Consider the following 19706-nt stretch of genomic DNA (forward strand, 5'->3'; position numbering starts at 1 on the left):
AAGGACAAAACAAGAAAGTCCAGTTGCTTCTTGGGGGGGAAAAAAAGCACCCTTTGGGACTTGAACTTCTCATGATCGGTCCACCAATTAGAGGATATATGAAAAGAAAACCCACTGAGCTTTAGATGGTCTTACTTTGTACCTACTCAGACACTTGAAGGATGACAGCTCTTGTAGCATCAAGATGGCGTCCTTTGGAAAATAAATCAGCTCTTTTTTAAATGCATGTGTTCCTTTTAAAGAGCATTGGGTGTGCTGCTCGTGGCTTGTTTTCCTCTTCTTCTGAACCTCTTGAGATCCTCCAGAAGCAGAGAACTGAAAGAACAGAACAGAACAGAACAGAATAGAATAGAATAGAATAGAATAGAATAATGGAAAGGAATAGAATAGAATAGAATAGAATAGAATAGAATAGAATAGAATAGAATAGAATAGAATAGAATAGAATAGAATTCTTTATTAGCCAGGTGTGATTGGACACACAAGGAATTTGTCTTTGGCGCAAACGCTCTCAGTGTACATAAAAAGAAAAGATACGTTCATCAAGAATCATAAGGTACAACACTTAATGTTAGTCATAAGGTACAAATAAGCAATAAAATCATACTAGGAAACAATATAAATCATAAGGATACCAGCAATAAAGTTACAGTCATAAGTGGAAGGAGACGGGTGATAGGAACGATGAGAAGATTAATAGTAGTGCAGTAAATAGTGTAGTAAATAGTTTGACAGTGCTGAGGGAAGTATTTGTTTAGCAGAGTGATGGCGTTCAGGAAAAAACTGTTCTTGTGTCTAGTTGTTCTAATGTGCAGTGCTCTATAGCGTCGTTTTGAGGGTAGGAGTTGAAACAGTTTATCTCCAGGAAGTGAGGGGTCTCTAAATATTTTCACAGTCCTCTTTTTGACTCGTGCAGTATACAGATCCTCAATGGAAGGCAGGTTGGTAGCCACTGTTTTTTCTGCAATTCTGATTATCCTCCGAAGTCTGTGTCTGTCTTGTTGGGTTGCAGAGCCAAACCAGACAGTTCTGGAGGTGCCGATGACAGACTCAAGAATTCCTCCGTAAAACTTGATCAGCAGCTCCGTGGGCAGTTTGAGCTTCCTGAATTGGCCCAGAAAGAAACCCAATAAAAGATGGCAGCAAATGGTTAGATCTTTAGCCCGCGCGCATTAGCACACTCCGCCTGGGTGTGTAAGCGGAGACAAGCTGGGCGAAGAAATGGAATTCTTTCTCACTGCTCTGCGAAACCTGCCACAAATATTTGCTTCCATCTAGCCATCTCCTGACCTCCTTGTGTGGCAGGTCTCCCTCCCGCGGAGGTGATGCTAGCAAGGCCTGGCCTTTCAAACACCCTTCCCGGGATATATAGCTGGTGTCATTAAATCTTCCCTTTCTAATGCATTCAATAATCCTTATGCCAAACATGCTTCCTCCTCCCCTTTCCTGGGCTACCAACACAGGCCTTAGAGAAGCTGCAAAGATGATGAGGAAACAGCTGGTTCCTTTGATCTCCCCTGAACCTGGAAGCTGGGTCTCCTGTGGCCAAATCAGGGCATAGAACTGGAGGAGGAGGAGGGGGAAAAAAGGCATTTTTACAAAGGACTTCCGAATATTATACTACACTATATTAGTATACTAATGTTATATGGCATACTAAAAAGCAGAAAGCAGAGACATCGCCCTGCCAACAAAATAGAATAGAATAGAATAGAATAACCAATAGATTTAAACTGAATGTCAACCGCTTTAATCTAGATTGCAAAAAACATGACTTCTGTAACAGAATCATCAGTGCTTCGAATACTTTACCTGATTCTGTGGTCTCTTCCTATAATCCTAAAAGCTTTAACCAAAAACTTTCTACTATTGACCTCACCCCATTCCTAAGAGGACCATAAGGGGCGTGCATAAGTGCACAAACGGCTGGCTTGCTATCGGCTTGCCATCGGCTGGCTTGCTATCGACTGCAGCTCGGGAGTTCCAGGCTTCCATGACGGCCTTGGACCTGATTCGGGTAAATGATGGCCCCACGCACATGGGGGGAGGCACACTGGACCTGATTTATATCTCTGGTCAGTGGTTAAATGATCTGGAATTAGATGATTTAGTAACAGAACCGATGTCATGGTCCGATCATTTCTCCTTGACTAGACTTCGAACCGCCATCCACCATCGCAGGGAGACGGAACCTATCGGTGGTTCCGTCCCAGGCGCCTGATGGACCCTGAGAGGTTCGGACGGAGCTTGGGCCATTCCTGAGGATCTGGCCCACGGCACGACTGAGGAACTAGTTGCGGCCTGGGAGGCGGGCGCGGCTGGGGCCTTGGACCGTGTCGTGCCTTTGCGACCTCTGACCCGGCGCAGATCTCGTTTGGCCCTTGGTTCTCCGAGGGCTGAGGGAGATGAAACGCCGGAGAAGGCGTCTAGAGAGCACCTGGAGGTCCAGCCGTTCGAAGCTGATCGGACACTAGTTGGGTCCTATTCTAGGACCTACCTAGTGGCAATGAGGAGGCGAGGCGCCATATGCCTCCACCCTCATTGCGTCGGCAGATAACCGCCCGGCCGCCCTGTTTCGGGTGACCCGCTCCCTCCTTCATCAGGAGGTGCGGGATGACCCGTTGCAGGGGCGTGCTGAGGAGTTTAGTGGTTATCTATACGATAAAATCGCTCAGCTCCGGGATGGTCTGGACCAAAATTGGGATGATCAAGCGAGGAGAGGAGACACGTCTTGTTGAGTCCATTTGGGATGAGTTTGACCCTGTGGCTCCCAAGGACGTGGACAGGTTGTTGGGGAGACTTCACGCCACTACATGTTTACTGGACCCGTGTCCTTCCTGGCTGGTACTGGCCACTCAGGAGGTGACACGAGGCTGGCTCCAGGGGATTATCAACGCTTCTTTGTTGGAAGGGGTTTTCCCTGCCGCCTTGAAAGAGGCGGTGGTGAGACCCCTCCTCAAGAAGCCCTCCCTGGACCCAGCTATTTTGGGTAATTATCGTCCAGTCTCCAACCTTCGCTTTGTTGCGAAGGTTGTAGAGAGTGCTGTGGCGCGACAGCTACCCCAATACCTGGATGAAGCCGTCTATCTAGACCCGTTCCAGTCCGGCTTCCGACCCGGATACAGCACGGAGACAGCTTTGGTCGCATTGGTGGATGATCTCTGGAGGGCCAGGGACAGGGGTTATTCCTCTGCCCTGGTCCTATTAGACCTCTCAGCGGCTTTTGATACCATCGACCATGGTATCCTGCTGCGCCGGTTGGGGGGATTGGGAGTGGGAGGCACCGTGTATCGGTGGTTCTCCTCCTATCTCTCTGACCGGTCGCAGACGGTGTTGACAGGGGGGCAGAGGTCGACCGCGAGGGACCTCACTTGTGGGGTGCCGCGGTCGATTCTCTCGCCCTTCTGTTCAACATCTATATGAAGCCGCTGGGTGAGATCATCAGTGGCTTTGGGGTGAGATACCAGCTGTCGCTGATGACACCCAGCTGTACTTCTCCACCCAGGCCACCCCAATGAAGCTGTTGAAGTGCTGTCCCGGTGTGGAAGCCGTGCGGGTCTGGATGGGGAGAAACAGGCTCAAGCTTAATCCTCCAAGGCGGAGTGGCTGTGGATGCCGGCACCCGATTCAGTCAGCTGCAGCCGCGGCTGACTGTTGGAGGCGAGTTATTGGCCCCAAAGGATAGGGTGCGCAACTTAGGTGTCCTCCTGGATGAGCGGCTGTCGTTTGAAGATCATTTGACGGCCGCTCCAGGGGGCCTTCCACCAGGTTCGCCTGGTTCGGCAGTTCGCCTTCCTTGATCGGGATGCCTTGTGCACGGTCACTCATGCGCTCGTTACCTCTCGCTTGGATTATTGTAATGCTCTCTACATGGGGCTCCCCTTGAAGTGCACTCGGAGGCTTCAGTTAGTCAGAATGCAGCTGCGGGTGATAGAAGGAGCTCCGTGGCTCCCATATAACACCGCTCCTCGCAGACTGCACTGGCTACCTGTGGCCTTCGAGTGCACTTTAAGGTGTTGGTTACTACCTTTAAAGCGCTCCATGGCTTAGGGCCTGGGTACTTACGGGACCGCCTGCTGTTACCACATGCCTCCCACCGACCGTGCGCTCTCACAGAGGGACTTCTCAGGGTGCCGTCCGCCAAGCAATGTCGGCTGGCGGCCCCAGGAAGGTCCTTCTCTGTGGGGCTCCCACCCTCTGGAGCGAACTTCCCCGGGTTTCGCCAAATACCTGACCTTGGACATTCCGTCGCGAACTGAAGACACATCTTTTATTCGCGGGCTGGCATTGATTTTAACAAATTTTAAATTCTTAGAAATTAATTTTAAATGGGGTTTTAGCTTATTATATATTTTACTTCTCAGGCCAATTTTAAAATAAGTTTTTTAACTGCATTTTAAATTTGTATATTGTACCGTCTGTTTTATTCTTGCCTGTACACTGCCCTGAGTCCTTCGGGAGAAGGGCGGTATAGAAATCAAATAAATAAATAAATAAATAAACGTGCCTACCGTTCCTGTCCTATTGTTTTTCTTTTCTTCTTCCTATATATATATATGCTTATACCTCCTAATATTTACTCGTATATATGTTTATATACTATATAATCTTTTTGTATGATATTGTGACAAAATAAATAAATAAATAAATAAATAGAATAGAATAGAATAGAATAGAATGGAATAGAATTCTTTATTGGCTAAGTGTGATTGGACACACAAGAAATTTGTATTGGTGCATATGCTCTCAGTGTACATAAAAGAAACCTTCATCAAGAATCATAAGGTACAACACTTAATGGTAGTCATAGGGTACAAATAAGCAATCAGGAAACAATCAATATAAATTGTAAGGATACAAGCAACATACAATCATAAGTGGAAGGAGATGGTTGATGGGAACGATGAGAAGATTAATAGTAGTGCAGATTTAGTAAATAGTTTGACAGTGCTGAGGGAAGTATTTGTTTAGCAGAGTGATGGCGTTCAGGAAAAAACTGTTCTTGTGTCTAGTTGTTCTAATGTGCAGTGCTCTATAGCGTCGTTTTGAGGGTAGGAGTTGAAACAGTTTATCTCCAGGAAGTGAGGGGTCTCTAAATATTTTCACAGTCCTCTTTTTGACTCGTGCAGTATACAGATCCTCAATGAAAGGCAGGTTGGTAGCCATTGTTTTTTCTGCAGTTCTGATTATCCTCCGAAGTCTGTGTCTGTCTTGTTGGGTTGCAGAGCCAAACCAGACAGTTCTGGAGGTGCAGATGACAGACTCAAGAATTCCTCCGTAAAACTGGATCAGCAGCTCTGTGGGCAGTTTGAGCTTCCGGAATTGGCCCAGAAAGAAACCCAATAAAAGATGGCGGCAAATGGTTAGATCTTTAGCCCGCGCGCATTAGCACACTCCGCCTGGGTGTGTAAGCGGAGACAAGCTGGGTGAAGAAATGGAATTCTTTCTCACCGCTCTGCGAAACCTGCCACAAATATTTGCTTCCATCTAGCCATCTCCTGACCTCCTTGTGTGGCAGGTCTCCCTCCCGCGGAGGTGATGCTAGCGAGGCCTGGCCTTTCAAACACCCTTCCCGGGATATATAGCTGGTGTCATTAAACCGTCCCTTTCTAATGCATTCAATAATCCTTATGCCAAACATGCTTCCTCCTCCCCTTTCCTGGGCTACCAACACAGGCCTTAGAGAAGCTGCAAAGATGATGAGGAAACAGCTGGTTCCTTTGATCTCCCCTGAACCTGGTAGCTGGGTCTCCTGTGGCCAAATCAGGGCATAGAACTGGAGGAGGAGGAGGGGGAAAAAAGGCATTTTTACAAAGGACTTCCGAATATTATACTACACTATATTAGTATACTAATGTTATACTAAATGGCATACTAGTATACTAATGGCATACTAAAAAGTATGTATATGTATACAAATAGTATACTAATGGCATACTAAAAAGCAGAAAGCAGAGACTTCGCCCTGCGAACAAAATAGAATAGAATAGAATAGAATAGAATAACCAATAGATTTAAACTTAATGTCAACCGCTTTAATCTAGATTGCAAAAAACATGACTTCTGTAACAGAATCATCAGTGCTTCGAATACTTTACCTGATTCTGTGATCTCTTCCTATAATCCTAAAAGCTTTAACCAAAAACTTTCTACTATTGACCTCACCCCATTCCTAAGAGGACCATAAGGGGCGTGCATAAGCGCACAAACGTGCCTACCGTTCCTGTCCTATTGTTTTTCTTTTCTTCTTCCTATATATATATATGCTTATACCTCCTAATATTTACTCGTATATATGTTTATATACTATATAATCTTTTTGTATGATATTGTGACAAAATAAATAAATAAATAAATAGAATAGAATAGAATAGAATAGAATAGAATAGAATAGAATAGAATAGAATAGAATAGAATAGAATAGAATAGAATAGAATTCTTTATTGGCTAAGTGTGATTGGACACACAAGAAATTTGTATTGGTGCATATGCTCTCAGTGTACATAAAAGAAACCTTCATCAAGAATCATAAGGTACAACACTTAATGGTAGTCATAGGGTACAAATAAGCAATCAGGAAACAATCAATATAAATTGTAAGGATACAAGCAACATACAATCATAAGTGGAAGGAGATGGTTGATGGGAACGATGAGAAGATTAATAGTAGTGCAGATTTAGTAAATAGTTTGACAGTGTTGAGGGAATTATTTGTTGAGCAGTTTCGGGAAGAAACTGTTCTTGTGTCTAGTTGTTCCGGTGTGCAGTGCTCTATAGTGTCGTTTTGAGGGTAGGAGTTGAAACAGTTTATGTCCAGGATGTGAGGGGTCTGTAAATATTTTCACAGCCCTCTTTTTGACTCATGCAGTATACAAGCCCTCAATGGAAGGCAGGTTGGTAGCCATTGTTTTTTCTACAGTTCAAAAGTGCGTATAATCAAGGCTATGGTTTTCCCAGTTGCAATGCATGGCTGTGAAAGTTGGACCATAAGAAAAACTGAGCGCCAAAGAATTGAGGCCTTTGAACTCTGGTACTGGAGAAGACACTTGCGAGTCCTTGGACTGCAAGGTGATCCAACTGGTCAGTCCTAGAGGAGATCAACCCTGACTGCTCTTTAGAAGGCCAGATCCTGAAGAGGAAACTCAAATCCTTTGGCCACCTAATGAGAAGGAAGGACTCCCTGGAGAAGAGCCTAATGCTGGGAAAGATTGAGGGCAAAAGAAGAAGGGGACGACAGAGAATGAGGTGGCTGGATGGAGTCATTGAAGCAGTAGGCGTGAGTTTAAATGGACTCCAGAGGATGGTAGAGGACAGGAAGGCCTGGAGGAACGTTGTCCATGGGGGTCATGATGGGTCCGACACGACTTCGCAACTAACAACAACAACTCAAATGTTAAACTGCCCCCACACACACACACGGTCTCCTAAAAAACGCCCCCTCGAATCCAGCAATCTTGCAAACTGAGTGTCAAAGAAGCCATTTGTCTCGGGCTAAGGATTGCACGCTGAGCATAAGACAAGCCTCACTCTAAAAGATTATTTACATGCGCACATCCTGTTGATTATTTGCTTTGGGGGGGGAGTTGTTGGGTGAATAAACGGTTCAAAAATGGTTGTCTGCAATAGTTTGTTTGTGGAAAAAAGCGGCCACGGTTTAGCCAATTCATGGTTTACCTTAGCGATGATCAACGTTTCGGAGGGGCAGAAAATATACTTTTCACTGATCCGACGTCCGTGGTTTAATTTTTGGAAAACCCAATGCAACCTTATAAAAATTCCTGGCGGCAGGCAGGATCCTAAAAAAAAATGACATATTCTGACTTTTCTCTGATAGGAGGGAATTCCCTTTTGAAGCCCGGCTAGGTACTGTTGGGGTTAAGAAACAGTGCAATTGTTGGCTTAAATCACATATAAGGCCATGAAATGGCTTACGAAGCAGTTAAATAGAATAGAATAGAATTTTTATTGGCCAAGTGTGATTGGACACACAAGGAATTTGTCTTGGTGCATATGCTCTCAGTGTACATAAAAGAAAAGATACGTTCATCAAGGTACAACATTTACAACACAATTGATGGTCAATTTATTGATGGTCAATAAAACTGTAATATATGGATTTTGTGCTTGGAAATGGGAGGGAAAAATGGAACGTTGACTTTGAGTTTTGATGTTTATATATACCAATGCCTAGTGTTGTGACCAAGGCCCAAGTAGTGATTACTAAACACAATTCAGTCCTCAACAAACTTATTTTATTAAAACAGCTGAGAATTAATTCATTCTCAGCTTCGCCTAAAACAAAATCCTTAATAACCAGTCCGTTGGCCTTATCACCAACCTTTGTTGTCTTTGGCAACCTGCCAAAGGCTTTTCTTGGCAAAACCCCCACAAAGTTCAAGAGACACTAAAAGCATGGAAATCAATGTTGCTTTCCTACAAAGAACCCAACAGCTCTCGCTGCTGCTCTTTTAAGCCTTATGGGAGGGGCCAATCATCTTCTGGCCTTACTCCTGAGTCGTCCTTTTTGCTTCAGCTGCTCTTGCCTTCTGGCAGCTCTTTGCATGCGTGCACTAGGAACAGGCTCCTCCTGTTCCTCTGCCTCTCTGCTGTCCGCCTCTGGAGGCTTAGGAGTCCATGCATCGCTCCCAGATGGCCCTGGCCCCATCTCTGCCTCCAACGCAAAGCCCTCATCCGGGTCTTCCCCTGACTCCAGGACTGGCCCATTGTCCTCCCCAGCCTTCTCACTGTCCGACTCCGCTGCTAGCTCTGCAACCTGCTGGTGGACCACAACAGCTAATATATATTATTATGAAAACATAAAAAGTTGTGGCTAGTTGTTATTGCCTTATTCTACTGGGCGAAAAAACATCAGAAGTCAATGCTTTTCTTTCTGTTCCCCCCTTTTTCCCCTACAACTTTTCTTCTTACTTTTTTCTTCGTTTTACTTTCATTTTTCTTTGTATTTGATATTTTGATAAATTAATAAAAATTTAAAAATCAGAGAAATAACCCAAAATGAGGCCTTATTACCATTTATTTATCAAATAAATGATTTTCTATGAACGGTATAGGACTGAGCATGTTTGAATCTTTTAATGGCCTTGTTTTAAGCTACTTCCGATGTGAACTAAGACAATTTGGCCTTCAGACACAGAATTGGGTATTGGAGTGCTGCAGAATCTCCTATTTTATTCATTTATTTATACAGTAGTCCTTGACTTACAACCAGGATTGAACTCAATTTTTTGTTGCTAGGCGAGACAGTCGTTAAATGAATTTTGCCCCATTTTATGACCTTTCTTGCCACGGTTGTTAAGCGAATCACTGTAGTTGTTCAGTTAGTAACAGGGTTGTTAAGTGACTCTGGCTTCCCCACTGACTTTGCTTGTCGGAAGGTCACCAAATGGGATCACATGACCCCAGGACACTGCAGCCGTCTTAAATAGCCGCCAAGTGCCTGTGTTTTGATCACATGACCATAAGGATGCTGCAACGGTCATAAGTGTGGAAAATGGTCATAAGTAACTTTTTTCAGTGCTGTTGTAACTTCAGTCAGTAACTAAATGAACTGTTATGAGGACTATCTATATATAGATATAGAGATGATAGATAGACAGATAGACAGATAGATAGATAGAAGGATGGATGGATGGATGGATGATAGAGAGAGACAGAGAGAGAGACAGAGACAGAGAGAGAGAGATGATAGATAGATAGATAGATAGATAGATAGATAGATAGATAGATAGATAGATATAGATATAGATGAGAGAGAGAGAGAGATGATAGAGATAGATAGATAGATAGATAGATAGATAGATAGATAGATAGATAGATAGATAGATAGATAGATAGATAGATAGATAGATAGAGATATAGATGAGAGAGAGAGAGATAGATAGATAGATAGATAGATGACAGATAGATTGATAGATAGATGATAGATGATAAATAGATATAGATAGATATAGATAGATGATAGATGGATGATAGATGATAGATAGGTAGATAGATAGATAGATAGATAGATAGATAGATAGATAGATAGATAGATAGATAGATAGATAGATAGATAGATAGATAGATAGATAGATAGATGATAGGATAGATAGATAGATGATAGATAGATAGATAGATGATAGATAGATAGGTAGGTAGGTAGATAGATAGGGAGGGAGGGAGAGAGGGAGAGAAGGAGTCAGCAGGCAGGCAGGCAGACAGAGATGATAGTGAGAGAGAAAGAGGGAGAGATTATAGATATACAGTATAAGAGAGATGATAGATAGATGATAGTAGATAGATTGGTAGAGATAGACAGACAGAGAGACAGACAGAGACATATATTTATATCACTAAAGGCAGATCAATATATATAGATATATAGATGTAAACATAGACACACACACACAAAGATATATATAGATATATAGATATAGATATAGATATTTGCATATGCATACACATTATACATATACATATACATATACATATACATATACATAGCAGACAATGCCAAAAAGCCATCAGGAATATCTGGGATGGGTGAGCGAGGCCAGATAAATCAAACAGCGAATAAACAAGTTCATTCCCTAAGAATCCTAGCTCCGAATAAATGCAATGCATTTCTCGTCTGACATCCGACCCCACAACAATTGAAATGACGGCAGGAAATCCTATTGAGTAGGCCAACCAAGCTAATCCGCCAATTGAGGACTCTTTAGCAGCCAGGAAAATCTCTTCTACATATGAAGGAGAAAGAAATCTTCGCCAAGGCTTGACAGGCAGGGAGAAAAAGGTTCAAAATGTAAGCAGAAAAAGAAAATCCCACCCACCCCCCCAACCTGGTGTAAAGTTATTGCAAGTTGGGCTGTTCCAATCCTTCCACTGTAGTAGTAGCCATGAGGTCTTAGTAGCTGCCTGTCAAGCTGTACCTTTTGTGATCTGCATTATGGACATATTTTTCAGTTCCCACCTAAGCCGTCCCCAGCTTGATTCCGTAATCGAATTACAGGTAGTCCCCGACTTACAGCCATTTGTTTAGTGACCGTTCATAGCTACAATGGCACTGACTTATTACGGCCGTTTCACACACTTAACGACCGTTGCAGCATCCCCATGCTCATGGGATCAAAACTTAGATGCTTAGCAACCGGCTCGTATTCATGACGGTTGCAGTGTCCGAACTTTGAATGGTCACTAAGTGAACTGTTGTTAAGTCGAGGATTAACTTATAAGTATCTCTGGAAAAATCTGGAATAATCTTCAACAGCTAGGTGAACGATCGTAAGTAGTGGACTAACGGTCAAAGCAATTTTAACCATCCTGGGAGGCGGTGGCTCAGGGGCTAAGACGTTGAGCTTGTCGATCGAAAGGTCGGCAGTTCAGCGGTTCGAATCCCTAATGCTGCCGTGTAACGGGGTGAGCTCCCATGACTTGTCCCAGCTTCTGCCAACCTAGCAGTTTCGAAAGCACGTAAAAAATGCAAGAAGAAAAATAGGGACCACCTGTCGTGTCCCACTCCTCCACTGACGGCCGGGTCAGGGAAATCCGAATCAGGCGTGCCTCTGCAGCTCTGCCAAAGTCCTAGCAAAGTCCTCAGGGCAGGCAGGAGACCAGAAAGTGACTTCAGCAAGATATGTTTAGACTTTGCCTGACTCAGAGAATGCCAGAAAACAGGTCCTTTATATAGGCCATGGGGTGTGGCTCCATGACTCAGCACTTATCCAGGCCTGCCCCTCCCTTCCTTCTGTTGCCTCCGCCTATCAAGTCTTCTGACGCGAGGGTCACTCCAGTCGGCAGCTGTTGTCAATTGATCTCCCTCAGGCTCACATGCTGTGGAGGAGGGGGACGGGTCTAGTTGCTCCGTTTGCCTGGGCATGGAGCCAGAGCTGGGGGCTGGAGGTATTTCCTCCTCTTCAGCCTGTCTGGGCATGGAGCCAGGGCTGGGGCCGGGAGGCATACATTCCTCCGTGTTCGGAAGCAGGTAAGAAGGCCCCGGCTGTGGTGAGATCAGACGAGACACAACACCACCTTTGGTGGGAAGGGAACAGCGTTCCGTGCGTCTTTGGCGTTGAGTCATGTTGGCCACATGACCACAGAGACGTCTTCGGACAGCGCTGGCTCTTCGGCTTTGAAACGGAGATGAGCACCGCCCCCTAGAGTCAGGAACAACTAGCATATATGTGCGAGGAGAACCTTTACCTTTAGAGTTGATCTCCTGATCTATTTTACCTAGTATGGGTGACAAGGATTGTCACTCAATTCACACAATACTTAACCTAAGCTCAGAGCAACAAAGACAACTTCCATGCCCACCGAGCACGCTCTGTCCAAATCCAGCAGTCCTCGACTTATGACTACACCTGACCCCAGAATTTATGTTGCCAAATGAGACATTGGTTAAGTGAGGCTTCCCCACTTTACGACCTTTCCTGGCCACAGATGTTAAGTGAATCACGGCACTCGTTAAATTAGTAACCTGGTTGTTAAGTGAATCTGGCTTCCCCGTTGACTTTGCTTGTCAGAAGGTCGCAAAAGGGGATCCCAGGACCCCCCCGGGACACTGCAACCATCATTTGTAGCATCTCCATGATCACATGATCAAGATTCAGATGTGTCGTGTCCCACTCCTCCGCTGACCAGCTGGTCAGGGAAATCCGAATCAGGCGTGCCTCTGCAGCTCTGCCAAAGTCCTAGCAAAGTTCTCAAGGCAGGCAGGAGACCAGAAAGTGACTTCAGCAAGATATGTTTAGACTTTGCCTGACTCAGAGAATGCCAGAAAGCAGGTCCTTTATATAGGCCATGGGGTGTGGCTCCATGACTCAGCACTTATCCAGGCCTGCCCTTCCCTTCCTTCTGTTGCCTCCTCTATCAATTCTTCTGAAGCGAGGGTCACTCCAGTCTGCAACTGTTGGCAATTGATCTTCCTCAGGCTCACATGCTGTGGAGGAGGGGGAGGGGTCTAGTTGCTCCGTTTGCCTGGGCATGGAGCCAGAGCTGGGGGCTGGAGGTACTTCCTCCTCTTCAGCCTGTCTGGGCATGGAGCCAGGGCTGGGGCCGGGAGGCATACTAGGACATTCCTCCGTGTTCGGAAGCAGATAAGAAGGCCCCGGCTGTGGTGAGATTGGGCGAGACACAACAAGATGCTTGGCAACTGCTTCATGTTTACGACCGTTCCTGTGTCCCGAGGTCATGTGATTCCCACCATCTTTTGCGACCCTCCAACAAAGCACAGTCAATGGAGAAGCTGAGTTCATTTAACAACCAGGTGACTAGTTTATCCATCCCAGTGATTCACTTAACAACTGTGGCAAGAAAAGTGGCAAAATCGGGCAAAACTCACTTAACAACAGGAATTTTGGGCTCAATTGTGGTCGTAAGTTTAGGACAGCCTGTGCAGGAAGGGGGCTATCTTATTCCTCCTTGCCAGCTCAATCTTCCCTTTCTATGCCTTTTATTTTTGCAATGCTTTTGTCAAAACGATGCTATAGAGCATTGCACACCAAAACAACTAGACACAAGAATAGTTTTTTCCCGAACGCCATCACTCTGCTAAACAAATAATTCCCTCAACACTGTCAAACTATTTACTAAGTCTGCACTACTATTAATCTTCTCATTGTTCCCATCACCCATCTCCTCCCACTTACGACTGTATGACTGTAACTTTGTTGCTTGTATCTTTACGCTTTATATTGATATTGATTGTTTCTGGTTGCTTATTTCTCATTAAGCGTTGTAAGGGTTGTACCTTGATGAAGGTATCTTTTCTTTTATGTACACTGAGAGCCTATGCACCAAGACAAATTCCTTGGGTGCCCAATCCCACTTGGCCAATAAAAAAATTCTTTTCTATTCTATTCTATTATTATTTTATTCAGAAAGTTAAAATGCAAGCTCCAAAAATAACAAAAGGAGAGATAAATAAAGCCTTTTTTTGTTTTTAAAGAAGAAGAAAAGAATCTGGAACTTTTTATCGAAGGCTATAAACAAAGACTGTAAGGTTTATTGTCTTTTAAACTTACTTTGTGATGGGAACAAGAATCCTACAGATATAAAATAAATAACACCTCCCCAAATCTTGCTACAGAACACCTGGCATATATTCCTCCCCCTCCTTTTCTCTCTCTCTCTCTCTCTCTGTTTTACCCCATTATTATACAGGAAGTTTCTTCATCATTCCAACACATTGCTCAGTCATGCTGGAGCGTTTTCATGCCGAAGATGAGGAAAATAATAAAGTACATGTGTTACAGACAAAACACAGCTGGTTCACTCCCATGTTGACCAAGCCTGCTCCCGAGCCCCCTTCGCTCTCACCTCACTTCTGTTACCTTACAAGTTGAGGCTTGACTGCACAAAAACTAGAAAATTTCCACTCCTCCAGTTAATATGGATGGATGCTCGACATTCTCCAGTCTTCCCATCTCTCTTTCTCTTTGTTTCTCTCCCTCCTCCCTCCCTCCCTCCCCCCCTCTCTGTTTTCTTCCTTCCTTTCCCTTTTTTTTCCTTCTTTCTCTTTTTCTTTCTGTTTCTTTCCCTCGGTGTATTTTTCTCTCTCCATTTCTGTGTTTCTCTCTTTTTTTGTTTTCAAAACCGTAGAAATGGTGGTAGACTTTAGGAAAAACCCTTCCATACTTCCACCTCTCACAATACTTGACAACACAGTATCAACAGTAGAAACCTTCAAATTTCTGGGTTCTATCATATCGCAAGATCTCAAATGGACAGCTAACATCAAAAACATCATCAAAAAAGGACAACAAAGAATGTTCTTTCTGCGCCAACTCAGTAAGCTCAAACTGCCCAAGGAGCTGCTGATCCAGCTCTACAGAGGAATTATTGAGTCTGTCATTTGCACCTCTATAACTGTCTGGTTCGGTTCTGCAACCCAACAAGAAAGACACAGACTTCAGAGGATAATTAGAACTGCAGAAAAAATAATTGCTACCAACCTGCCTTCCATTGAGGACCTGTATACTGCATGAATCAAGAAGAGGGCCGTGAAAATATTTGCAGATCCCTCGCATCCTGGACATAAACTGTTTCAACTCCTACCCTCAAAAACGACGCTATCAGAGCACTGCACACCAGAACAACTAGACACAACAACAGTTTTTTCCCAAAGGCCATCACTCTGCTAAACAAATAATTCCATCAACACTGTCAAACTATTTACTGAATCTGCACTACTATTAATTGTCTCATAGTTCCCATCACCAATCTCTTTCCACTTATGACTGTAACTTTGTTGCTGGCAATCCTTATGATTTATATTGATATATTGACCATCATTTGTGTTGTAAATGTTGTACCTTGATGAACGTATCTTTTCTTTTATGTACACTGAGAGCATATGCACCAAGACAAATTCCTTGTGTGTCCAATCAAACTTGGCCAATAAAATTCTATTCTATTCTATTCTATTCTACTAACTATGTGTTGCCAGCTAAATTAGAAAGAGAGAAAAAAATGAAAGAGACAAAGAAGTAAGCTTTGTTAAAGCTAACCATGGCAGGGCATGTTGGGTGAATTCACTCACCAACTCTGACCTGGTTAAGCATGCTGTATGAACCCAGCCATGACCTCTATCCTTTGTTTCATTCTAATTGCCAAGTCCCTACTTTCTCTCTCTCTCTCCTTCTCCTTCTTCTTCTTCTTCTTCTTCTTCTTCTTCTTCTTCTTCTTCTTCTTCTTCTTCTTCTTCTTCTTCTTCTTCTTCTTCTTCTTCTTCTTCTTCCTCCTCCTCCTCCTCCTCCTCCTCCTCCTCCTTCTCCTTCTCCTTCTCCTCCTCCTCCTCAGATCCTTCTCCAGTTTTTGCTGAAAGTCTAACAATGACTTTTTCCGCAGGGTCACCATCTCAGCCGCTCACCTCTCCCATATTGTGTTATCCTAAGGTTGACAGTTCCAGAAGCTTTAGATTCTAGAAACGGGATCTCCACATTTGGGAAGGCCTGGAAGGTTGCAGAAAAGCTGGCAAACAAGCAAACAAACAAACATGGTTTGCTGAATGTATCAGGCAGGATTTATGAGATATCAACATCTGGTAGATCTTACCAGCTTCGGGAAACTAAGCAGGACCAGGACTGGTTAATCTTTGCATGGGAACCAGAAATTAACAGGAAGTCACAGAATTCAGGTTATACATGAGAAAGGTGAACGTAGAAAGATGGTAAATGGCACAGAAATCAGGGGAAGTATTTATATATATATAAAAAATATAAATTTACTTTATTTCAACTCTTGAAACAAAATTTATTTTCCAAATTTGCTCCTCTAGGTCAATTCTCCTACCCCTTAAAAAAAAAAAAAGAAGTTATAATACTATTGGGAAAACTACAGAGAGAAATACAGGTAGTCCTCACCTTACGACCACAATTGAGCCCCAAAAAATTCTGTCGCTAACCGAGGCAGTTCTTAAGTGAGCTTTCTCCCATTTTACAACTTTTCTTGCCGCCGTTGTTAAGTGAATCACTGCCGTTGTTAAGTCGGTCACACGGTCGTTAAACGAATCTGGCTTCCCCGTTGACGTTGCTCATCAGAAGGTCACCAAAGGGGATCACCGGACCGAGGGACATTGCAAACCGTCATAAATATGAGTCGGCTGCCAAGGGTCTGAATTTGATTCATGCGGGCACGCAGATGTTGCAACGGTCGTAAGTTTTAAAAAAAACAGTCCTAACGAAGTCACTATTTTTCCCCCAGGAACTTTGAACGGTCGTTAAATGAACTGTTGTACGCTGAGGACTACCTATACCCTACTTTTCAGAAAACGTTCAAAACTGCCTTTGCTTCAGGCAAATCAAATCAGTATCCACAGAGGAAGGAGCTCATGTAAGGACTGCAGATCGGCGACTACATTTTACATGTTTTCAGAAGTTTGCACAACCGTATCCCACAAGTTGCTATTTGATGTTCCAGACAGAACACCAACCTTCGGTCGCCATCCTCAACCTCAGTTTGCATCTCTCTTTTTTTAAAAGTTTTTTTATTTTGAACACATTAAAACACGACAAACATACAACATTTGTATACATATCACTGTTTCTTACTATTTATACGTATTTTAATTCTATCTTATTCCACTTTTATATTATCTAGCTTCCTCTATTTCATCTACATTTTACTCTGTTGTTCAATTGTCATTATCTTTCCTGTTTTCCAACCATCCATACCATCTACACCAGACCTTATAATATTCTGTATCCTCTTTGGTTTCTTTTGTGAGTTTATCCATCTCTGCACATTCGAGGATTTTCTTAATTAAATCTTCTTCTGTTGGTGGGTTTTGCGCATAAGTTATACGTGCTGCTGTTAGAATAGAATAGAATAGAATAGAATAGAATAGAATAGAATAGAATAGAATAGAATAGAATAGAATAGAATAGAATAGAATTTTTTATTGGCCAAGTGTGATTGGACACACAAGGAATTTGTCTTGGTGCATATGCTCTCAGTGTACATAAAAGAAAAGATACATTCATCAAGGTACAACATTTACAACACAAATGATGGTCAATATATCAATATAAATCATAAGGATTGCCAGCAACAAAGTTACAGTCATACAGTCATAAGTAGAAGGAGATGGGTGATGGGAACGATGAGAAGATTAATAGTAGTGCAGATTTAGTAAATAGTTTGACAGTGTTGAGGGAATTATTTGTTTAGCAGAGTGATGGCGTTCGGGGGGAAAAACTGTTCTTGTGTCTAGTTGTTCTGGTGTGCAGTGCTCTATAGTGTCATTTTGAGGGTAGGAGTTGAAACAGTTTATGTCTTGGATTTTAACATGTGTAGTATTAAGTATTGTGTATCATTTGTATTGTTTTCTGTTGGGATCCCTAATAAGAGTTATTCTGGCTCTCCCTTTATTGATTCCTGTATTATCTCTTCTAATCACTTTTTGATTTTAACCCAGAATTGTTTTGTCACCGGACAGGTCCACCAGAGATGATAGTATGTTCCATAGTTACTCTTACATTTCCAACACTTTGGTGAGTTACTATGGAATATCTTTGCTATCCTAGTTGGCAGAAGATGCCATCTGTGAAACATCTTCATCTGGTTTTCCTTGTATCAGTTTGCATCTCCAGGGGGAAGCTTCCAGGCAAGGCAAAAACATCCTCTGTCTGCACCCGATCCTAAAGGCCAACAAACTTTTGGGCCCCACCGGCCAATTTCAGAAGGGCGAAAGATGCAGCACTAGGGTTCCGTGCGCGCTCTCCAGATGTGATGGATTATTACAGCTTCCATCATCCCCCAACCCAACCCAATTCTCTTGGGGAAAGCTGGGTATTAGGTCAATGGAGAGAGACAGTTTATTTTTATTTATTTATTTATTTTGTCACAACAGTATATATAAGCATAAGCATGAAAGTAACTATATAATATATAAGCACATATATATAAGCATAGGTATGTAATAACTATATTGATTGGATATAATGAAAGAAAACAATAGGACAGGAACGGTAGGCACGTTTCTGCTCTTATGCACATCCCTTACGGACCTCTTAGGAATGGGGTGAGGTCAATAGTAGACAGTTTTTGGTTAAAGCTTTTGGGAGTTTGAGAAAAGACCACAGAGTCAGGTAGTGTGTTCCAAGCATTAACAACTCTGTTACAGAAGTCATATTTTCTGCAATCAAGATTGAAGCGGTTAACATTAAGTTTAAATCTATTGTTTGCTCTTGTATTGTTGTGATTGAAGCTGAAGTAGTCTTTAACAGGAAGGACATTGTAATAGATGATTCTATGAGTTAAACACAGGTCCTGTCGAAGGCGGCGGAGTTCTAAGTTTTCTAAACCCAAGATTTCAAGTCTGGTGGCATAAGGTATTTTGTTGTATTCAGAGGAGTGGAGAACTCTTCTTGTAAAATATTTCTGGACACGTTCAATTGTATTGATGTCTGAAATGTGGTATGGGTTCCAGACAGGCGAGCTGTATTCAAGAAAAAATATTCAAGAAAAATATTCAAGCTGTATTCAAAAAAAAATTCAACAGTGGCTATAGATTTGGGACATTCCAGTTTGCAGCTGGGAGCTGGACTAGTTTCAAGAGGAAACAGAGTTGCTGAGTGTTCGTGTTCATATCAGAAGGTGAGATTGGCAGCCTGATTTCATACATTACTTTGATGGGCAGGTAGACAATACTTGATGGGGGGGGGGAATCATTAGGAAGGAACCCCTTCGAGTAGAATGGGCAATTTATTCAGTAGGGGCTGGAAAGGGGGGAGATAAGCCCCCACTTTCTGGTGGGACCCAAAATTTTCATTTTGGCAAGGGGGTGGTGGCGTTTAGGAGGCATGGGTGGGAGAAACGGGGTGGGGTGGGGTGTCTCCCTGGTCCATTTTAACCCCTTTTTAAAGTGGCTTGGAATAAAGCGCTTTTGGGGGGTGCAAACTGGGCAGGGGGGGGGTCTCTCCGAAAGTATAACGGGAAGGCTCCCTCGCTAGGTCTCCAGCTGCACCATAACTTTCCCTTCGGCTCGGCTTAGGGGGGTCGGTGGCGACGATCTGGGGTGCGGGGAAGGCGGAGGATGGGGTGACCCGGCCAGCCGTTGGGTGGGGGTGGGGGCAGCGAAAGAAGACCAGAGAAGGACGTTTGGGGCTGGGGAGGGGGCTTCTTTCTCCCGCCTCTGTCCACCCTAGGCTAACCGTGGTGGGACCCTCGGGGTTCCCCCCTGCGTGGGCTTCGTCCGCTGGGGT

This window comes from Ahaetulla prasina, chromosome 6, assembly GCF_028640845.1.
Source record: "Ahaetulla prasina isolate Xishuangbanna chromosome 6, ASM2864084v1, whole genome shotgun sequence".
NCBI classification, from domain to species: Eukaryota; Metazoa; Chordata; class Lepidosauria; order Squamata; family Colubridae; genus Ahaetulla; species Ahaetulla prasina.